Source organism: Alligator mississippiensis, chromosome 2 (assembly GCF_030867095.1).
Source record: "Alligator mississippiensis isolate rAllMis1 chromosome 2, rAllMis1, whole genome shotgun sequence".
Classification (NCBI taxonomy): Eukaryota; Metazoa; Chordata; order Crocodylia; family Alligatoridae; genus Alligator; species Alligator mississippiensis.
This window is the reverse complement of record NC_081825.1, coordinates 74,966,810-74,981,146: the sequence shown is the minus strand read 5'-3', so window position 1 is coordinate 74,981,146 and position 14,337 is coordinate 74,966,810.

Below are 14,337 nucleotides of genomic sequence, written 5' to 3'. Positions count from 1 at the left end.
TTGAAAATCGTTTTAAACTGGTTCTGTACCTTTTCAGGATTCTCTCTCAAGCTGGGGTTATTGTTCTTCCAATTATACAAATCTGAGGTATTAAAAGGAATGTGCACAAAGGTTCAACGGTAGGTTGGCTCACTGTCATCTTCGAGAGGCCCGGGTACCACTTGTTCTCTTAGGGGAAATACCCCATTTCCCTTCCCACGGCCAGAATCAGATTCCCTGTGATATTTTCCCTTAACCCCGGAGTCTGCTTCTAACCGTACTCTCCATCCTCCTCCCAGGCTTATATCAGGAGAAGTCGGGGAGTTTGGAGATTGCCAAACACCTGACGGCCATGGTTGGCGCTGTTCCAGATCCCTATGTCAGGGGGTATTTACAAGTTCTGCCTCAGGGGGGGAAGAAGCAGGAAGAGCAGATGCCAACGAGGAATCAGATGAATCAGGAGGAGGAGGAGGAGGAAGAGGATAAGGTAAAGGCAACACAGGGGGAAGAGCCTCCGGCTCTGGACAGTCCAGGACAGGATTTGCAGCTGGTCGAGCCACAGCCATCTCACAGATCCCAACCCCCTCCCCCAATCCACATTCCTCCAAAACTTTTTTATCTCTACAAAGAGACATAAACGCTTGCGCATACATCAATTCCTCCCATTTACCATTCTGCCGGCAGAACAAAATCAATTGTAAGATGGTATTATAATTAACACTTCCCTCCTGAGGCCAATATTCTTTATCATCTAGCTGATAGCATGGCCACGCAGTTTCACAGAAGAATTTAGCTTTCTTCTTAGTCATAGCATCCTCACCAAACTCTGCCCAATGTCTCAATACACAAGAGAGGGGGTACATTTGCTAACCTTACTGTTAATAGTACCCATTTCAGGACTGCCTTCCCGGTTCTGACCGTCCGACTTACCTGGGATCCAGGGATCTGTTTTTAGTCCTTGTCCTCACAGGGGAAAAATCACTGGTCTTGGACTCGGGCCAGACAGAATACTTACAGAGATAATCCCAGGCAGATGTACTGACGGTAGGCCTTATGCCCTTTCTACCCTCTCACCCAGGTGCCTGTTACTGATACTTTCACTCTATGGCGTTGCACCATTAGGCTACTGCCGCCTCAGCGATCCAGCTCCTCCTGAAACAAAAGTCTCACCGGGAAAAGAAATCCCGGGGCGCGCTCGACTTTTGATAAGAAAAAGCAGATTAGCTGGTCATCAGTTAGTCTGGGCAAAGCTATCTACGGCAGTCCCATCTGGGTCGCCAAAAACTGTTAGGCCCCAGCTCAAGTCTGGGTTCGTGCCCGGTATGCAAAGGCCAATAAAGATACCAGGGGTGAAAGTATAAAAAAAGATTTATTGCTAGCAATAAAAGGTGCAAGCAGAATAATCTCACAGAACAAACACACCAGATATTCAATACTAAGCCCCTTATATACAGGGGTTTGAACCTTCATAAGCATCCTTGTTTGCTAATTGGCTATAAAGGAGTGACGTAAGGAGTTCTTTACTGAGCATGTCTCTATACCTGTGTTTTAGCTATGTATCTCATTAGCATACATATATGTTCCATTAGCATATATCTTCCCCGCCTCGGGGCGTGATTTTTAGTATTTTAATGAGCTCTTTGCTCCAGTACCTCTGATTCTGTTTTTTGTTTTCAAGCTTCCTCTATCTAAGACTGTCTGCCCCTTATCATTGCAGATGGGCATTCGACACACAACATTCACTTTTGCTTAGGCTTTGCATAGTAGTTTCTAGGTCAAACCTTACAGCCCCAGTTGCACACCACAGTTATGGGGCTGGGCTGGGGCTGTGCTCAGTGCCAAGGCTGTGGTGTGTATGGAGCCTACCAGCATGGAGCAAGGATAAGGCAGAAGGGAGAGAGGGAGGCAGGGGAGAAGAGGTTATGTTGTAGGGGAGATGAGGGGAAGATGCTGCAGGTGGGAGATGATGGGATTCAGAGGCAATGGGGGCTTGGGGGCAGGTAGCAGCTGTGACTACAGCTCTGACCCTGGGTAGAGGCTGGGACCTGAGAAACAGTAGATGCTTACTCACCAAACACTTCTTCTTAGAATCAAGTAAATATAATACTTTTGTCAGTTTTCATATAATATATTCGGACACTTTATCAGGATTCAGTCAGGTCAGTAGGTGTTTGAACACTATTCATCAAATAACTTATTTGATGAATAAGAGCAAATATCATTGATTATTCTTTTCTTAATCAACCATCCCTATTTAAAAAGCTTTCAGAACCCAGAAACCCATTTTATACATACAGCAGCTGCAGCCATTATTGCTATTATTATTCCTTCAAACTTTATCAGTAATCTTACATTAATACTTATCTAACACACCAGTCACAAGGTTGTCCATAAAGAAATACAAGAAGCTTTGCATATTAATTATTCATTGATTCAAACAGAAGTGAAGTAACAGTGAGTCTTTTAAAACCTGAAAACTGCAATCCTCTTATAAATCAAAATCTATTAAGAATTTATATAATGTATTTTCTTTCCAGTCTCACTATGTAAATTTTGTCCTAAAATAATAGAAAAATCACAATAGTGAATATAATAAAATATGCATATCTCAAATAAAATGCAATTAATTCTAGTCATGTATCAAGTAGATTATTTTTATTATTAATAATACTAATAATTTGCACTTCTGTCTTACCTTCCATTTGTGGCTAATAAAGTGCTTCACAGACAGTAATAAATTATGTCACCCAGTGCCCTAGAAGGTAGGTAAATATTATTTGATTAGTTTCAAGTTGCAGAGGAGTTAATTGAGGCACTGTGAGATTTGGTGATTTGTCCAATCCAGTATTGCCAACCACAGACATTAAAATATAATAAGGCAACCTCCCTCTTCCAAAAACGAGAGAGAGAGAGAGAGAGAGAGAGAGAGAGAGAGAAGAGAATCAATAAAGCCATGTATTTGTTTGAGACATAAGATAAGAAAGAGATGGATCTTTAAACCTGCCTTTTGGTTTTTGCTTCTTTGGGCTATATTCAGTCCAATTTTTCAGGTTTTTCTCTGCAACTATGAGGAAAAAAAACATGTTTTTTCTCAAATTTCTCTGACATCTAGAAAAATTTTTTTATAAAAAAATTAAAACTGGAATTTTCACTTAAGATCTTATCTACAGAAGCTCATGTTTGAAGGCACCAAAAAAGTGAGATGTGATAAAATCACAGCAGTTGACAACTTTCAGCAGGATCTTGGAAGAGCTCAAATTAAAGACCAGATTCAAAGTGTTTTAAAAATATGGGTCTAAAATAATCTTCTACATCTATAGTTGGATATATAGAAAAATAATCTCATTTTAAAATTCATGTTTTACTTGTGGCTAGTGATAGAGGCAGAGATTTAGAAGCCCAACTTTAGACTGTGTACATATGTTTGAATGATCTGAAAGAATTCTCCCAGGTTTGTTCTGATAGAAAAACTTACCTGGAGACACTTCCACAGACTTTTGCATACTGAGTTAAGAAGCAGAGATATAGTCAAACTGATGCTACACAGCCAGGGCACAATTCTCAATGTGCTTTTTGGGCTCTTTCAGTCTGCCTGGCAACAGATGACAGCAGTTCACAGGGCAGCTCTAATTGGCTGACCCAGACTGCCTCAGAGGTTGTGTCTCTATGCAGCACAATGTGGAAATTATGAAGTGGCATTCTTGGTTGGGGCACAAGAGTTCAGCCTAAGTGACATTGTCTTGGGGAAATAGGAGAAAAGAACCCTGGGATGATGGAAGTTTGGGCTGTGGCCTGTCTCAGAAAAGAATGTGTACAGATATTAACTTTACCAAGAGAAATTCACCTTCAGCTTAAGTTAAAAAAAAATAATCCAGATCTCTCAACTTTGTCTTTTACTTTAATCACACATCTTTCTTTCTTCACAATTCTGTTTAAATGTATATTGCACTTCTCACCATAGCAGATTAGGACAAACTAAATTTTGCAGTAATTCACCAGAGGCTGTGAATGCTTCTCGATGATTAAGAGTATAATGCTTATTATAATAAAATATTTCTCTGTTAACCATACAACACACAAATATGGTAACATTATTTTAATACTATTAATACCTTTTGACATATGCAACACAACAAATATAAGCAAGAAAGAACATGTGCCAAAATTATGATAACTCTTCCTAATGCTGGGGATGCTTTATGAAACAGTTTATTAAATGTAGTCTTTCTTTTGGAATTGTTGAGGGATTTTTTTCAGAAAGTAATACAATGCTTTCTCCCAAACTAAATTAACATAGGTCTTGTGTAATGAAAAGAAAACTAATGCAAGTATAACGAAGTCCACGGTGCCTCCTTCTGCTCAGTGGTTCTCTGAGGGATGAATGCTTGATGATGCTTCTTTGGCTCTGGTATTCAATGTAGTTTCTGCAAATTCTGGTGAAATGAGAACCAGTTAATGTAATATTGCTTCATTTCAGTAAAAGTGTGTGGAAGCTGCATGGGAGCCCAAGCACATTTCAATACTAGCTATCATTTTCTGTACAAAGCAGAAATAAGTGTCACTGTAGGCCAGATCTCCTATATTTGAGTGTAGGTTTAAAAAGAGGACAGGTGTCAAGTGGATTATAGTCAAAGGGAATATATAGAATAATAAGCTAATAGCTGAACACAAAAGCCACATCCAGATGAGTGCTGCTGTGCGGTATGTGGCACCGCACATCCATCTGCAGTACCACACACTACACTGTCGGGCATTTCCCACACTGCTCCCTTGCAATGCAGGCGGGGTTTGACCCTGGGAGATTCTGGAGTGAAAAAAACCTGCACAGAAAAAAAGCAGGGTGGGCAGCACACATGGCTGCAGTGCGCACTGCCTAAAACTGAAGCCTAGCCTGACACAGCCATGCTCTAGCTGTCAGACAGGCTCCAAGGACAGGAGCACCATGGCTGCAGCTTCCCTGGCCTCCCCTACCCTGGTCCCAGCCTCCCCTAACCCACCTAGGGTAATGTGCCATGCTCCAGACAGTGTGTGGCATGGGCCTTCCATGGGGAAAAGTAGCAGCAGCACAAGGTGTGCCACTGCCTCCTATCCCTCAGAAGCCAAACATCCAGACTTGTTGGACATGGCTAAGTAGTGTTTCCTTTTGCTTAGGCCCTCTAAATAATCTGGCTGCCTTTTGACAGGCAAGAATGCAAGATTAACTGGTTCACAGAGAATGCCAACAAGAGGGAGCCAAACTTCTACACTAGAGCATAAGGCACTCAGCTGGACATAGTGGTGAGTTGGGTTCAGTCTTTGTTCTCTGGGCTGTGTTCCCCAACCAGTCATTGAATAATGACCAGATATAGTATAGGAACCTGTATAGACTGATTGCCAAGACATTCTCCCTGGAAGTGGAAGACATGTGTTCAAATTCAATCAGACTGAAAAAGAACCCAGGTCCACCACTTCTTTGGTGACTGCTTTAAATACTATTTCACTATATAAGAGGCATATTATCACCCATTGCCAGTCATGCCTCAGCAAAATTAAATTCTAAGTTTTAGTTATTTTCTGCCCAAAGAAGACTTTGGATTACAAGCAGATATTGGTGCTTACTATGCAGTACTGAGTTAGATGCTTTAGCTCCAGAAAGGGCAGGATTAACCCTAGTGTTTAATGTTTCTTTTTGGCTATTTCTAGGCAGCTCCCTGCTTAATACTTGGACTCTTGGAGGCATCCAACTTGCCTCACTTACTGCATAGGGAGTCTAGGGACCTAACTCTAGTTTCTTTGAATCACTCACTTGGATCAAGGCACATCATTTTTAATCTTGCCAACCCCTAAATTTGATGCATCTCTGGGAGCAATCTGATTTTGCTGTAGGCTTCATATTTCTCTGTTTCCCACTTCATTGATGTGTTATTACTTTCATAACAAGAACCATCCACAAAAATGTCCCTCACGCCTACCTAGATAAACTCCAAACACCAGGTGGGCCTGCATTTACAGAGATGAAAATTGAGGGATTTGTGGTTTTGTTTGTTTTTTTTTTTTCCCATTTAAATTCAAAGATATTTTTTCCAGAGGAAATAGTACTATCAGAAGCAAAAGAAAAAAAAATCTCCTTCTAGGCTATTTACCTACTTGAAAATATATTTTCCTTGCTTGAAAACTAAGGTTAATAAAATTACCTCATTTTCTCACATACAACACATAGCTTTCCCCAAAAGTCAGCCCTTCCTTCCTTCTCCAGTCAGGGTGCGTTTCTTAATCAGTGTTGTCTTCCAATGTTTTCTTCAGTGGAATAAAAGCAAGCTTGGGGACACTGTGCATGACCCAGAACTGCCAAGATGGTTGCCAGGATGGCAAAGTCCTGAGTTAACCCTCTTAGAGCCATAGGTATTGGCTTAACAGTGCAAAGGTCTGGGGTTTAGTCTTGTATGACAGAGTAAGCCCGCCTGGAAACAAAGCAAGCACAATGAAAATCCTGATACCTGTTGCCTTATCCAAACTTTCCTGAGATGCCATACTTCCTGGATATCCTGTGTTCTCTGGAAGACTTACTCTATATTGGGATAGTCTAACTTCTAGGTGGCTGGGGTCTGAACACCCTACAGGCTGGACCAGAAGGGGCTGCATGCCTGTCAGCCACACCAGGGAGGGCAATGGGCCTCCTCGCTGCACCATGTACTGCCCGAATGATGTACATCTGTGCAGCCCAAGGCTCACCCCCAACTCCCCAAACTGTACTGCACCACATCCCTGGGAGGGAAAGGGAGGCTGGAGTAAAGGAAGAAGCAGCAGCTGGGCAGCAGACTAGGAGCCACAGCCTAACCTCTCACAGGCCACATGCAGCCCAGGAGCCATAGGTTGTCTGCAATGCAGTCACTCTATAAATATATTTTTTTCAATGTTCTACCTTCCAAAAAACAAGGTGAGTGCTTTTTTGGACACGTTATATGCAAGAAAATATGGTACATTTTAAACAGAGTATTTGACTTGTATACCTAGACATCAGCTCTGTAGGTAGATTTCCATGTGTGTCCCACTGTGGCTGACTGCATGCTTTATTGATAATCCTGTGGTACCTGTGCTTACAATGTTCATAGATTTCATAGACATTAGGACTGGAAGGGACCTTGGAAGATCATCGAGTCCAGTCCCCTGCCCCAGGGGCAGGATGTCAGCTGGGGTCAAAAGATCCCAGCAAGATAAGCAAAGATAAGCATATCGTTGTTCTAATATTCTGCAATTCAATTTACCTCGGCCTGTGCACAGAAAAGGTGGGGCCAGAAAAGGCTGGCTACATGCTGGATGAGGCCAAATGAACCATCGTCAGTCTTTAATAGCTATGTTGACATATCAACAAAGGTGGTATGGCCAAAGCCCAGATGGCATAGAGAGAGGATAAACATGGCAAAAGGGGAAGCAGCTGGAAAAATACAGCCTGCCAGGTGTGGGGTTAAAAGAGTCTTGGGACTGACAAAATTACAGGATTTCTAGGGAGCTAGAAAAGGAATTGCATACCTTTGGGGGTGCTGCGGGCTGTGTGGATTAGCTTAGGGACAGAGGGATGGAAGGCACTGTCTTCTGTGATGCTTGGAACTGTGGGTTGCACTGGGTTGCCCCAAGAAGATGTGAACTCCCTCTCTTAGGAATGGACTTAGATGTTAGCTCCTTGGTCAGGTCCACAGAGAAGCAGGGGCGGTGATGGACCACAAAATGAAACCACCTTTGAAAAAATTATCAAGGGTCACATTTGTGAGAGCCCGGCAGGACACATTATGCTGAGGGGAAATCAGCACGGGTTCGTGGCAGGCAGATCGTGCCTGACCAATCTAGTTTCTTTTTATGACCAGGTTACGAAACGCCTGGACACAGGAGGAGGGGTGGATGTCGTATACTTTGACTTCAGGAAGGCCTTCGATACGGTATCCCACCCTATACTGGTGAACAAGTTAAGAGGCTGTGACTTGGATGACTACACAGTCTGGTGGGTGGCGAATTGGCTGGACGGTCGCACCCAGAGAGTCGTGGTGGATGGGTCGGTTTCAACCTGGAAGGGTGTGGGCAGTGGGGTCCCGCAGGGCTCGGTCCTTGGACCGATACTCTTTAATGTCTTCATCAGTGACTTGGACGAGGGAGTCAAATGTACTCTGTCCAAGTTTGCAGATGACACAAAGCTATGGGGAGATGTAGACACGCCGGAGGGCAGGGAACAGCTGCAAACAGATCTGGACAGGTTGGACAAGTAGGCAGAAAACAACAGAATGCAGTTCAACAAGGAGAAATGCAAAGTGCTGCACCTAGGGAGGAAAAATGTCCAGCACACCTACAGCCTAGGGAATGACCTGCTGGGTGGCACGGAAGTGGAAAGGGATCTTGGAGTCCTAGTGGACTCCAAGATGAACATGAGTCGGCAGTGTGACAAAGCCATCAAAAAAGCCAATGGCACTTTACCGTGCATCAGCAGATGCATGACAAATAGGTCCAAGGAGGTGATACTTCCCCTCTATCGGGCGTTGGTCAGACCGCAGTTGGAGTACTGCATGCAATTCTGGGCACCGCAATTCAAGAGGGATGCGGATAACCTGGAGAGGATCCAGAGAAGGGCCACTCGTATGGTTAAGGGCCTGCAGACCAAGCCCTATGAGGAGAGACTAGAGAAACTGGACCTTTTCAGCCTCCGCAAGAGAAGGTTGAGAGGCGACCTTTTGGCCGCCTATAAGTTCATCACAGGGGCACAGAAGGGAATTGGTGAGTATTTATTCACCAAGGCGCCCCCGGGGGTTACAAGAAATAATGGCCACAAGCTAGCAGAGAGCAGATTTAGATTAGACATTAGGAAGAACTTCTTCACAGTTCGAGTGGCCAAGGTCTGGAACGGGCTCCCAAGGGAGGTGGTGCTCTCCCCTACCCTGGGGGTCTTCAAGAGGAGGTTAGATGAGCATCTAGCTGGGGTCATCTAGACCCAGCACTCTTTCCTGCTTATGCAGGGGGTCGGACTCGATGATCTATTGAGGTCCCTTCCAATCCTAACATCTATGAATCTATGAATCTATGAAACAAGGCTGATTTCTCAGAGTGAGAAGGAGCTCGGGTTTCCCCCTTGCTCTAGAAGCCAAGACTGGGCTGGTTCCAGGGGATTCTCTCAGAGACCAAGCAAGGCTGCAGTGGGTCCAGCAACCCCTGGAAGGCACTCTCTGACACCCCACTATGAAGTTTTTACATCCCTGTAATTTGGTGTAATTAAGGGCTTTCACAGGCCAATATTTAGTCTCTAGACAAAGCCAATATTGGTAAGGAGGGAGGGCTAGCGGGGAGGAGCAGCATGGGAGAGGAAGTGAAATGAGGTGAGGTAGGGGAAGTGTGGGAGATAAACTCAATCTAAGGTACAGAAATCCTTGCCAATCCTCCATTTAATTTGAAACAAGAATGACAAGGGACTAGACAGTCTATATTTCATCCTACCCTCTTGTCTCACAACCAGCTTTTTAAAATTCTGTTCTTTTCCCTTCCTTCCCTCCCTAGCTTTCCTTTCCATCTCTTTTATCAGTCTTCTTTACAAATTTTCTCAACTTGATTTCTTTTTTGTTGCGTTGTTTCTTCAATCATCCCTTCCTTTCACCTCTTGATCTCCCCTACCTGTTGTAACTGATGCAAGCTAATTTTGCTTATTGAGAAAGGAAATGGTGACATATTGCTGTAACTTCATCTTGCAAGTTATCTTTATTATCACTACATAGGTCTCAATCCTGCTGTCTGATGTGTAGTAATATCACTATACATCTTGCAAAATCAGCAACTATGCTGGTATGCATGTGTAAGCACAAAAACTGACTTTCCAAGGTATGTAGTGATGCATACTGCATAATGATATATGAGAGTAGGATTAAGCATTATAACTTGAGCATTCACAAGTGTGATGCTATAACAAAATTTTAGAACTGAAATGTTTTAAGTCTCTTAAAACCTCCCTAAACCATGTTTCTACCATCCCAATGATAAGGATTCTAAAAGGATTTAGCTTTCTGTAACATATATTTGGCTTTCTTTTAAGTTCAAGGTTCTGCAATGAAATTCAGTCTATGAAGGAGTAAAACATGAACAACATCAATAACAATAATTCATATATCCTGCTAAAGGCCAAAACACTAGTGAGAAGGGGATTTCATACTCTATTTTCTTCTTTTTCTCAGATAAAAACTATCCATTTTATTTTTGTAGAACATTTAATGTAATTTGTTATAGCTCTGCTGCAACTGCTACTGATGCTGTTTAAGCATTATCTGTTACAAGATTAACCTACTCAGCTAGAACTGGATATTTGTGCATATGCTGATAAACTCATTTAATATGATCCAGCTATAATTTATTTTGTCCAGCACAAAAAATAAAAAGAGAGGCAGGGTCAGGAAGAGGAATATAGAGCAAATATACATATGGAACAAAAGTTTCAACTCAACTTTCCAAAGCTTTATATATTTTTGGCTTCTTTTTCCTTAAATCCAGAAAAAAAAAACCCCATAAATACCTTGCCTCTAATCATTATTTATCATGGAGCTGTACTCTAATGCCACAGTGGGGACCACCTGGCTAGATGTTATACAGATAAGCAGACAAACATATTCTCCATATTTACAACAGAAAAAATGTAAAAGAAATGAAGCAGGAAATGGATGGAAGGACAGTAAAGCAATTAAGGATGCTAATGAATAGTAATCTGTTAAGTTGCATTTTTCTTTTATTGATTAATGTATCTATCTATTTTTTTTGGTATGGGATGGGGGAAGGTAAAAGAAAAAATAGGAGGATGTAAGTAGAAGCAAGGATGTAAGAAAAATGTGACAAAGTAAAATGAAAGAAAGGAATAAGGGTGTGTTCCAGGGATAGAGATAGAGAAGAAAGGGTAGAGGAAGAAGGAAAGTATGGAGGGCAGCGATAATGAGAGGTGAAAGAAGTTTCCAGCAAAGAGCTAGTGAGCAGGCAGGGGTGAATGCCTAGAGCTCAGCTTGTTAAAATTGGTCTGCTGGTATCATTCATGCCCAACAGTTATTTAGATGTACAGAGGAGCCTAGCTATTGATAGGACAGAAGTGATCTGCAGCTACCTAGAAGCAGATTCTCAGAAGATCCACAATTGGGAGTACCGGGCAGACATCCTGGATGTGCTGTTCTGCTGCTCCTGACATGGAAGACATTAAGTAAGGAGAGAGCGGGGCTTTGGGGTTGGGAGGTTTACTCATTACACTCTGACCTCCCAAATTTCACACTGACATCCCAAATTTCCTGTAAAATTTCTAGGAACTAAAATCTGAATGATCGTTCGAGGTAATTTGAAACACAGAAGTAATTTGAAATACTCTGAGCAAAATCCTGAAGCCAATCATTGGGTACATGTAGATGTGCAGGAAGTCTGCTCTGACACACTGTAATTACAGCATGTCAGAATAGACTTGATTAATCAAGTCTGCTGGAGCATGCTCATCAGCTCCAGCAGCCTCGATGTCTCATGTATTCAGCATCCCCACACTTCAAAATGGTGGCAGAGATGTTTTAACTAAAGCTCATTAAACACACTTTAGTTAAAGAGTCCCCACAGCCATTGTGAAGTGCAGGGCACTGAATACACAAGATGCTGTGGGAGCTTTAATTAGAGCAGCTCCCAACAGCCACTGTACTTAAAAAGAACCCTGCCTACCTCTGGAGCATGTATAAAGACATCCATTCTTTGAGGAGGTTAGATGAGTATCTAGCTGGGGTCATCTAGACCCAGCACTCTTTCCTGCTTATGCAGGGGGTCGGACTCGATGATCTATTGAGGTCCCTTCCGATCCTAACATCTATGAATCTATGAATCTATGAATTCTGGTCAAGTACAAATATTCAAAAAGCCTGCAGTAGAATCAATCTAAGTTACATGGTTTTCTGTAAACAGATAGTTTACATCAGTAGCAAACAGAATACACGTTGACCTTTTGGTGGCGGGGGGAGAGGGGACAACTCTTAGACCAGAGTCCACCATTTTTATACCAGTTTATGTGTGCCAAACTTCTGTTCTGTTCTGGGTATAAACCAATTTTGTGTGCCAAGTTTCTGTTCTGTTATGGCTATAGACCAGTTTCCAATCACTTATACCAATAAAATTGTAATGTCTATACCTAGCCTGTAACTTCAAGGGAAAGATTTAGGGCACAGACAGAAGTGACAATTTTTACTTAATCTGGCCACAGAAAGCAGCCTATAGCCATAACCAAACACAAGTGCATGGCTGCAGACAGCTTAAAAAATGGCTGATTGGGTGAAAATCTGACCCTTCATGCAATGAGGGCTCAGATGAAGACACTTCAAAACAGAGTGTCTCCTGTAACTTCTGTCTGCACTGTCTGCCAGCTTTTTACTGTTTTCAAAATGGATGGGAGCAAAGAGAGTGGAGGGAGTTCAGTATGGGGATTTTCCAGCCCCTGCTGGAGAGTGGAAGGTTGTATCATAGCCCAACCCCACCCTCCAATACCAGCTGGAGAACCCCTAGAATGAGCTCCCACTCGTCCCTTTCCCCCCTCATATTCTGAGAATATTGCAACCTCCCAGGTAAGAGGGGCTGTTCCTAAGGGAAACTGTCTGCAGGTTGCAGCCAGCAGCTAGATTCCCCTCCCTCCTGGAAAGCAACAGTGAACTTCTGTTTGTTCCAGGGGATAGTTGTAACTCAGAACGTGTTCTGCAAAACATTTGGAATTGCAGTGGGGACCTGCAAGTCTGTCTGCACCCTTATGGCTCCTTTGTGTACCCATTCTTACTATAGCTCCTGTCCCTGAAATTACCTTATAGTTTTTCATTCAACAAAATGTTAGCATTAAATTGGTCAGTTTAGAAGTCCATATATAAACACCTTAAATACCCTAATTATTAGAAATGCTAAATCAATCAGTGACAAATGCACCTATTCTGATGTGTAAGTTTTCAAGGTATGATCCTGACCATGGCTTAAGAATGTGTTTTTGAATTACATACCCTCAATATTTTCTCTACTATATAGTGATCTATTTTCAGATACTACTTCCCCAGGTGATCCACAGTTTGGAAATAAACTCCACAGAGTTGCTGTGGTTTTTGATGTCGTTGCTATGGACAATGGAATTACTTCTTATCAGTTAAACATTTTCAGTTATTGTTGAGCATTAAGAGAAAACATTGCCTATTCTTCTAGTAAAATTATTATGAATATGCTACCAGAATCCTGTTTTCATGAAAAACTGTCTTTGGTGAAGTTTCTTTGATGATTTTGAACTCTAAATTCCATTATGATAGATATAAACAGAGTTTTTTGAAGGCCCTACATAAGCCATTGTGTAGTGATTTCTGTATAGCTTCAGTATCTGACTGAGTAGTATGAAGATATTATTACCCACTATCATGACAGTGAATAACACTTCACCTGACTGCTAATACTTTCTCATTCTATAGGACAGAGCTAAGTAATGATGGCTAGACTAACCAGTGCTCATAGTTTGTCATAATAATTAGAACAGAAGAAGAATATAATTCAAATGATGGACAACTATTCAAATAGGAATTTGACTAATCTGTATCAGGATGGAACATCATTATCACTACTCTCAAGTTCTTGTCCCAGATCCATAACCCAGTCAAGTTAGTCAACTCACAGTCAACTCACAGTCCCTCAGAATACCAAAATGCTTTGCAGCCCTGGCTATTCTGTCTGGTCCAACAGAGTAAGGATGGCCCTACCCACAGTTGTCACAGAGCTGAGGCACTAAAGCCTCAGCTCCCCAACCTGCTTCCTACCTGGACCTGTCATCCCAGTGGGACAGGAGGACATGGGAACAGATACCCAGGCCCCCTAGCCCCAGGCTGTACAGCAAGGGAAGGAAAGAACCCTGTGGTGGGGGTATTATGTTCTCCCCTTGCAGCAGGGCAAGCCAGGCAGGGAGTGGCTCATTCCTGCCTTCTCCCCAGCCTCCTGTTTCTGGAGAGGGGGAGATGTATACCTTCCCCACTCCCACCTGGCACTTGCTTCCCCAGCTAAGGTCTGGTGAGCAGAAGGAGAAGCCACCACCCAGGAGCTTCTTGCCTGCCCCCCACTCCCCCTTGCAGCTTTGACCCAGGCTGTAATTGGATCAGACCCACCTCCTCCAGCATCCATTTCCAAAAGGGGGGAGGCAAGGTGGGAACACAAGGCCCAACTGAGGTCTGCCCAGCATGGAGGGAGGAAGCTCCCACATGAGGGGGAGAGGCTTTTCAACCCTCCTATAGCTCAAGCCAGGCTGGGATAACCCCAGACCCACCCTTTCCCCAGCTGTCTTCCTTTAAGAGCTGTAGGGAGGGAAGGGAGTGAGAACCCCCCTGTCAGCGGTCC